This window comes from Triticum aestivum, chromosome 6D (assembly GCF_018294505.1).
Source record: "Triticum aestivum cultivar Chinese Spring chromosome 6D, IWGSC CS RefSeq v2.1, whole genome shotgun sequence".
Lineage (NCBI taxonomy): Eukaryota > Viridiplantae > Streptophyta > Magnoliopsida > Poales > Poaceae > Triticum > Triticum aestivum.
In genome coordinates, this window is record NC_057811.1 from 462107091 (window position 1) to 462117125 (window position 10035).

Here is a 10035-nt window from a genome sequence, read left to right on the forward strand (position 1 = left end):
TTCAAATGGACTGGCACATACAGATGTATATAGACATATTTTAGAGTCTAGATTCACTCATTTTTCTCCGTATGTAGTCACTTGTTGAACTCTCTAAAAGACTAATATTTAGGAATAGAAGGAGTATTTTTGAATTCGTGTCATACATGCATGGTTTGGAAAAATAGATGCACTATACTTATTGGATTGTTGTTGTGTTCGTGCGTGTGTGTCTCTGTGTGTGTGTGTGGTCATATGCTTGATACATACAAAGTTTTCTCACCTCCATATTGTTCATCTTTTAAATTTGAATTTGCATTGGAAAACTTACTAGGGATACCATGAAATGTGAAATCCACGTAGAGATCACTATATCACAAACTCACTCTAATTCAACAACTCGTCATAAATCAATTACCACGTTGAGATTAGTATTTGCAAGGAAAATACGGATATTGTAATACACATAGATTCATTCGGCAATTTAAAAGGTTCCTTTCGTATTCTCGAATGGTAGGACCCAACGGCGTACCAGCCAGACCTTAGCTCGTGTTGATCCTAAAAAAATCGGGCTCGTGTCCTTCGGTGGCGTGCGTGGTACGCACATTAGGCAACCCCAACCAGTCGAGCCTCAGCGTTTCAAGTCGAAATATCTGGCGGCCAGAATTCTAGCCCTAGGAAATTCCCCTCATGTCCCCGGTCCATAATGACTACCGATGAACAATGGAGGGATGCTTTAGTAACTAGACAATGTTACCTACCGTGCCGAGCATGGTTCAATTCCCTCGGTCGCCGCTCGTCAAGGTCACCCGTCAACTGCATTGCCTAGTACTACTACTACTACACCAGGATGAGCACAGAATTGAGCCCGTTTGTTCGTGCCTAGTACTTGAGTTAATATATCAGGCAATGGACTGGTACGGAGGGATTATCCTTTTACTCTGCATATGTAACTTGTCTGAAGTCTAACTAAACAAGATGTTTGACCAAATCCTTTCTTAAGAAATATAACAGGACAGATGTACGGCTTGAAAATTTATTGCATGATGCAGGTTATGATATTGTTTCGAATCCTGGATCTTAAATTTCAGAAAATCCAAAAGTGAGCATAAATTCTTGAAACTAAGCATGGTCACGTGATATGGCACAAATATTACTTCGTAAGTTCTTTCTTCAATTTGAGACAAGCTGCTTATGACAAGTTGCACAAATGAAGAGCCGAGGTATTTTGGAACAAAGACCTGTCACGTTAAGGCGATTGCTTTCACTATTGAAACCATGGGCGTTTACGTGCCGCCATGAGTCCCCGCTTCTCATCGGCAGGTGCCGTCCGAGCAAGCGTGTGAGTCGACGGGAGGCGTGCGAGCAGACCGCTGCGCCGGGTGTCAGGGAGGCGTGCGAGCAGACCGCTGTGCAGGCCCACCGGGAGGCGAGCCCTTTGACCAGGCTCCACCGCCCACCATCGTCCCAACTGCTCCCACTTTTAATGTCGCCGGTGCCGCAGTTTAAAATCAACCCCGCACTACCCGGTATCGCTACAATCCTCTCTCTTCCTCTCTGATTCTCCTGTCGTCTACCTCCAACTAGCCTGACCTAAACGTACGCCATGCCGCATCACGATGGTCTGCCCTTAGTGTTCCCGTTTCTTGAGGAAGACACCCAGCCGGAGTCTCAAGAACATAAGGCGCTTTGGGACGAGCTTGAACTGGCCTTGCGGGAAGACGCCGCGCCTGTCCCCGCTCCCGTTCCGGCTCCCGTCGCCCCGACTGCGCCAGCGCCCATCCCCGTGGCATTGATGGGCTGGGAGTCGCACATTGTCACCGAGCTTGATCCCACGGGGTTCCACGAGGTCCCCGCCGACTTTCACGCGCCCGTGCACCTGCCAGCGCATGCGCCTGCGCGTGCACTTACGCGCACGCCCGTGCCGGTGCCCGTGCACCTGCCAGTGCATGCGCCTGCGCGTGCACTGACGCGCACGCCCGTGCAGGTGCCCGTGCACCTGCCAGCGCATGCGCCCATGCTAGTGCCCGTGCACACGAATGTCTCCGCCACGCCGTTGACAGCGCATGTCCCCGCGCGGGTGCCAGTGCCCCCCTCAGCGGCATGGATGGCCGCCGTCGACCGCTTCCTTGCACCAACGCCAGTCGCCTCCTCCCGCCAGTTGACTCGCTCCGAAGTCCAGAACATTTTGGCCTTCCTTGAAGCTAGGCCAACGTCCAGGAGTACTCCAACAATGGCGCAAGACGCCGCCGTCGCCGTCGGTCAGTGGCCCGACGACACACAGAGCACGGCAGAGGAGCCGCTTCCCACCGCTAGATGCCCCCACCGCCGCCGCGTAATCTAATTTGCCATGAAAAACGTTCGGATTGCCATGCTTAAAATCCAAACGTTTATCATTTATGTTTATTTTATATCGATCGTCGTATAATTTAAAGTCGGAGTCAGACTGAACGAAATGTATGGTTTGATCGATTGAATGTTCTGCTAGAGCCGTATCAAATTAAATATAAAATGTCATCAAGCCACATGTATTCCTTGTCATCCAACGACCTAGACTGCTTCAATGTCGAGCGCTCAACACGTTTAGCGTGCAGTTAATTTCATGCCAAAAATAGTGCTAATCACATGACAACACACACATAATATCCTATTAGTTAATATCCGCATGCACTTAATATACTTCCAAATTAATGTGCATTGCACGTACACACTGACTAGTGCTGCTAGTATGTGAAACTGGTGCCGTGACTTGTGAACGCGTCCAGATATGGTCAACGGCAACATCGCCCGCGAGTTCTTCATGTTTGCCCGTGCGTCTAAACGCAGAAGGGGAGGAGAGAGAGAAAGCACACATGGAACCCACCAGTAAGTGAAGACGAATAGTACTAAAAATAATATTACATGTTATCCATTAATTAGGCTGTGGTAATATAAAAACATTATGTGAACAAAGGGGGTACAACAAACATTGCTATTCTACGTATGTTGCCTATTGACGTGCGGCTTGAAGGCCCGGTCGCATGTTCGATCCTCGTCCTTTATTTTTTAATTTGTATATGGGTCCAAATTTGTTTCATGACATGTGGGCCCCTCGGTGTGTAGTTTGTAGCACTTTAATTTGTGGGCCAAAATTTGTTCCATTCCAAGTGGACTATCGGTGTGTAGTTTTGTAGCTTATTTATAATAATTAAAGAGAACAACCTAGTTTTTTCAATAATACCATGGGGCGACGTTGAAGGCGAGAAAGGACGTGCGAGAGAGCGATGACCGAGCCAGAGGGAAATCAATTAGGGGAGTTGCGTGGGTTGCAACGGTGTTTGGAGTAGTTGTGGGCCGAATGCTACGAAAATATAATCTAAACCGACCGGAATAAATGCCTACACAAATTAATCCAAGGTTGGAGTGCCCCTCGCAATGTAAATAGCTCCGGCTTTGCGAGGGATGGAGAGGTAGTAGCTTCAACGCGTGGAAGATACGGTGTGAGAAAGCGAGGTCAATCAAGAGACATATAGATAGAGAGACAAAGTGAGTGTGTGGTCCGACATTCATTGAACAAATATATATGCTCTGGAGAGATATTGTCCGATTGAGCTTTTTGTTAAGGGTGAGGGCTGTAAGATAGAGCTTGAGAGATGATCCAGTCACAGACGTGTAGATATATTTTGTGCGTGGGAGGAAGCAAGGTCAACCGATCACATAGGGTCGCCGTGCGATCGAAAGAGTGAGACGGGTTGGAGAGAGTGACCTAGATAGACGATGTGCGTGAGAGAGTATACAATGTGAATAGGTCGAATTGGGCTCAAACATGGTGATATATCATTTTTGTCCGAGAAAGAGCGAGGTCAATCGAGACATGCGGAGAGAGAGAGAGAGAGATTGATTGAGCGTGGCCCACCATGAGGTCGAAAGAGTGGCGGCGACTTGGATGGACTGACCTAGATAGACAATCTGCGTGAGAGAGTATAGAGTTTGTCGATCGAGGCCCGAACAGGGAGATATATCATTTCTGTGTGAAAGAAAACGAGGTTAAACGAGACTCAGATAAAGAGAGCGAGATTGAGCGAGTGTGGCCCGCCGTGTGGAAGAAAGAGTGAGACAGTCTCGAGGGAGTGACCTAGATATACAACGTGCGTGTGTGCGCACGAGAGGTTGGGGGGCTAGATAGGCAATGCATGTATTTGGCGCGAGAGGGTGAGAGGGAGAGGGGGGAGAGAGAGAGCTCGGCATGCGGTGCAATGGGGGGGCGTGTGAGGTAAATACATTTGGTAACAGAGTGGAAAAAGGGGTTGTGTAGTTGAGAGACTTAGAGATCGAAACATGAAGAGAAAGAATGAACGTGTGTTGGAAACCGATAGCTTTTTAAGGTGGTTGGGAGAGGAAGATTGACCGATACAGGAAGTATGTAGCGTTTGTGCGGGGGGGGGGGGGGGCTAAAAACAACATTTGAATGTACAAAGTACGAGACTTAATATCGATGTTTCAATCTGGTGTACATTGTAAGATTTTAACCGAGGACCAGGCATATGGGTAATTATTTCGAATTCGTGCCATACCAAGTTTCGAAAAGTTGACATTGACTCAGTTTGTTGTGCTATTTTGTAGGTCATATGTTTGAATCCATCCAAAAGATTTCTCACTACCATGGTGTTCATCATATACATATGAATTTGTATTAAAAAAGTAGCGTGGATACAATGAAATGCGAAATCCACGTTAGAATTGGAGATCGCTACGTGACACACACTCTAATTCAAATAACTAACTATGTGACACACACTGTAATTGAAATAACTAATTATGTGACACACACTCTAATCCACGTTAGCGTGGGTACCGTTTCAATTTTTTTTCAAATAACTCCTCATTAATTAATTTATAGTACTCCCTCTGTTCACTTTTATAAGACCTTGAAGACATTTCAGACAATTTGCAAAACAGTTCATTTTAAGTTGTCTGAAACGACTTACAAAAGTGAACGGATGGAGTATCTCGTTTCGAATGACTAATTATTGCAAGGAAAACACGGTCATGGTAATACATACAGATTAGTTTGCAAATGAAAGAAGATTCGTTTGCATTCTTAAATGTAGGCGCACCAGGCAGACCAGGGTCGTGTCGGGGTGGACGCTGCTTCGGTGCCTTAAAGGCAACTGCCTTTGGGTCATTGACATGTGGGCCAGCCACCTGTTGGGCCCCCATGTCATGGACACAAAGGCAGGTGCCTTAAGGCACCGAAGCATAGTCCTGTCGAGGTGGTCGCGTGTGTCGGACGGACGCGTAGCACCCAGCCACCCACCCCCTTCCCCCCAAAAAAAGGACGACGACAATATACGTTCGCGCTTCCATGTTTCGGATTGAAATATCTGGCGGCCCCAATTCTAGCCCTGCAAAATCTCTCTTCTCCACCGTCCCCTTCCGTGCCCAGATTGCTCAAATCCCTAATTCGCCGCCAACCCTCGAATCGCCCCTCGTCTCGTCTCTTTCCCCACCGTTCCCCACCTCTGTGCCGGACGACGACGATGAAGACGACGGTCGCGCTTCACCACCGCACCGGAGCTACCTCATCTAGGGCCTCGTCCACCGCACCGGGTGGTCCACCGAGAAAGTCGGCCGCCGCAACCGACGTGCCTCACAGACACCGAGTTCCACCGCATCAGGTGCGCTTCACCGACGCCGTCTCCCAGCTCACCGGGGCTACTTCACCGAGCACATCGTCGCACCTCTGCCCCCCGAGGCCGTTGGGGCTTCACCAACGGTCTCGTCCACCGCATCGTAGCGCTCCGCTGCCACTCAAGATCTACATCCGTGCACAGCCAGCCAACGCCAGCGCATCACCCTCAACGGCTCTGAAGTGACCCGCACTCTAGCTAGGCGAGCATGCCCAAACGCCGGCCCGAACTAGGTATCCACACATCACTCCCTTGTGCACTGTTTCGACGATGTTTGGATATCCTTTCACTGCTCTCTTAGCTTACACGCCTATGCAACTCTGACTTTAACTCTTATTTCTTCTGGAGATATCATCTGAAACAAGCAAATCCATTTTTTAGCGAAGCATGACGGCGCTACGGGATCTGGTACACATCCTGCACACCCGTATAGCCTTGTAAGTATCTGTCCTCCGGTACAAAATCAAGGTCGATTCCTCTTATTTGATCAACCATTCGCCGTGTCAAAAATGTAGAGGGGGATGCAAGGAGCACAAGGCCTGCACATCCAAGCAAGTGGTAACATGGACTTGTACATGGAACATCCCAAGCGCAAGCAGAGCTGCAGTGAGCCTGTACAATGAGCTAGCGTAAGTCCCTGCATTTCATTTAATTCGTACTGGCATTCGTGTATGATTTGTGTGTAGTGGCGGATCCACGAATTCAAGTTACCAGGGGTGAAAATTTAACTTAAAAAATACGAAGGCAGTTGCACTCCGGAAATCAACATAACTTGAGAAATGTGAAGCTACATGCACTTTGAAAACCAGCTAATGATCCAAAGTAGTTCCGATTATAAACACTGAATGATGCAAGCACCAAAAAACACAAAATGCAACATGGTGTACAAGGACTACAAACATGGTCTGTACCTGCTTGAATTATTCGTTCTCTGGCTGAAAATATCAAAGTGCAATTGCACCTATAGCCAGTGCGCAAACTGCATATCAATATATCTATCCTGCACAAGTATGCCAATAGTTTCAAACAATAGATTAGAAAAGTATTTATGCTACGTTGTCATGATACGGGGACTTTCTGGTAGATGGCCTCGACGTTTCCTCAAGCCATGAAAATGCACTATAATTTGCTTGTCATCAATGCCTGCAAATCTCCATGTCTCTCTCAACATAGCAGATCATCATTAGACACTACGTCCTTCAATGGGAGATTGCAAAATGCTTGCATTAGATGCCTCATTAGACACTATATGTTCATCACAAGGAGCATGTAAAATGTTTGCATCAAATCCTTCATTACCAGTCTGTTCAATAGACACTTCAGGCTCAAGAACAACATGACCTTGGATGTTTGCACCGGAAACTTGATTAGATTCATCAGATTCAGTTAGTTTAGTATTGATTGGTGGAGTTATAAAATAAGTAGAAATTGGTTTCATTTTCTAATAGATTCCCTACATACAAGAAGTTTTACAACATCGTCAGGTTTAACTATTGGCCAGAAATTGAAGAGTTGAATTAGATATAATCAGGGATGTGATGTACCTGCTCGTTGCGCATGCTACTCTTGCAAGCTGCGACTGTCCGTTCACGCAAGCTCGATGCCATGCCCGTGCTGCCGCCGCTGCCTCCCACGCAGGCTACACCCAGGGTTGGATCTTCATCTTCTTGTCCTTCCGTTCGCTTGAAGCCCGGCGACCGCCCTCCAATGAGGGCGCGAGGAAGCGCTGTGTCGGTCTGTCCAGCGGCGGCTAGGTTAGGAGCGAACCAGACTGGAGGCTGGAGTGGATGAATTGGGATTTTTCCTAACGTCGATCGATATGGGAGGCACTCGTTTGGGCCGCGAGCCTGCTATAGGGACTGCCTTGCACTTATGTTATTGGCCTATCCAAATTGAAACATTTTTCTTCATTTTTTACATTGCCTGCTCGTGCGTTGGGATGAACAAAACTAGCCTGAGCCAACCTGGATGACTCAAACTAGGTGCACACTTTCGAGCTACTCGAGGCGGCCTCCCATACCAGCCCCTATGGTGGCGTCGCCCCTTTTTGCGTGTATGATAAGGGTAGTGAAAAATATTCCAATGGCGCTTTTGATTTACCCACAGAATGGTGTTCCAAACCCTGGAACTGAAGTTACACTCAAAGAAAAGGTGTTCTCTATCCTCATAAACATATGTATTGCAGATGACACATATGTTATCATCCAAAGAGGATCTCCAATGCCTCCTGACCAACATATCCTTCGTGTTGAACCTATCAAAGAAAAGTAGCCAGCCAAAAACTTTAATTTTCATAGTACATCTACTTTGCCACAGCCACTTGCAAGGTTGGATGGTTGGGAGGTGAGTATGCATGATGACATAAAAGCTCTTAGCAGAGAACTGCCCAGACTTTCCAGGCCATACCCAAACATCAGGCAAAGTGGGGTCTCTCTGCAAATTAAACAACCATCCTTGGAGGAGTTCCAGTTCTGCAGCCGCCACCTGTGAGATTGGCAGGTGAAACATGGAGAACAAATCTTGAGATTGAATGAAGTCCCTGACTGAAACTTTGTCATCCAAAACAAAATAAAAAAAGTCTTCGAAGCCTCAAATTTAAAGGTCTGGAGGATCCTCCCACATGCCAAGCATCAAGCCAAAAGAGAGCAGAATCACCCATATTATTTTGCACTGTGTGTAGCGACCCGACCTCAGACGGTCAAGCCTCTGTGCTTAAGTGTCATCCCTGGATCGGTATGCTGACACACACAGTACTCGAGGATTTATAACAGAGGTAAATTGTCACATCCTAGCTAGTTCATGCATTAGAGTGTTGCATCATGTCTATTTTTTTCACAGAAACTTGAAATGGGGATGCCAGAAACCCCCAGCACCCCCCTGAAACAACTAGGGTTTACTAAAATTCTTTTCAATGAACCTGAAATGCCCTCCATAAATGTTCACCATCTTTGGTTCTGGCCAAAACCTCTGCCAAAAATGGTTTCATATTTGTGGAGGCCATCTTGGATTTTTGCACAAGCCATAAGTATTTGCATTTGGGCATGTTAAATGCTATAAATATTTTCAAATGCCCAAATAATATTGAAGGTATTTTTAGGCTGTTGGGAATAATCTCAAAGGTGCCTCAGAATATTTTCAGGGTTTTTCTAAATGAAATAGTATTTTTACTATTTCAAAACACAGTACAGAAATAAATAAAAAAAGAGAAAAGAAACAGAAGGCAGAGAACTCACCTGGCAGCCCACCTGACGGCCCAGCACTGTGCTGGCCCGCGCCAGTCAGCTGCCTGCTCTCGCCAGAGCAGGCAGAGAGGTGACGCCGGCGAGCGCGAGCTCGCCACCGCGCCACATGCTTGCCGCCCTCGCCACGGATGAGCTGGCCGACCTCCCTCGACGCGCCCCGAGCCTCTGGACACCATCATTCTCCCCCATCGCCTCTCCCTCGCCTTCTCCCCACCATGGCCGACGCCGCCGCAGACACCTCACCGGAGTAACCGCGCCCATCGTCGACCTCGCGCCACTCCAGCGTGTCCAACAGCACCGCCGTCGCCCACTCCTTCGAGCAAGCCGAGCCCTGAGCGCTCGTTTGCCCTGAAGCTCCGCCACCGACCTCGCCTTCGCCGCTCACTGTCGGAGATCCCCTCCGCCGTCGCCACTGCTACAGCTCGTCTCCGACCTCGCCGTCTGCTCCGTCGCAACCGCCGTGAGCATGGCTACCTTCCCATCCCCTCCTCTCTCTCTCTCGAGCTCTGTAGCCACCGCACGAAGCTCACCCGAACGCGCCGCCGCACGAGCTCGTCGCCGACGAGGCTCCGGCCATCCAACGGCCGCACCATCATAGCCATTAGCTCCACCGCAACGCCAGGAACCCGTAGCGCCATCGCATGTTCCTCGCCGTGCTCTCTAGCTACGGTTTCAACCACGCCCGTACCCCGGCAGCCGCAGGGCTCGTCGCCGGCGTCGATTCCGGCGACCCCGAGCTCCACTACCACCACCAGTCGACGCGGTTCGCCCCCAGCTACACGTAGGTGCTCTCCGCCGTCCTTTTGGTCGCCGGAGGAGCAATCCCGCACACCACCGCCGCGTTTGGACGTCGCCGGCGGCTAAACGCCGGCGAGTCAGCGTGGTTTGACCACGGTTTGACCCCCCCAGGGTCACTGACAAGTGGGGCCCGCCTGCTGATTAAACTAAGTCAGAGATTAAAACTAATCCTAATTAACTAAATATCTAACAGTGACACTGACACAGGGGACCCACACGTCAGGTTTGACCCGGACGACCCCGTTGACCCGCTGACGTCACACTAACGTCAGGCTGACGCAGTAAAACATTACTGGAATTATTCTTATATTGGAAATACCAGAAATTATCACAAACTTCAAAAAATC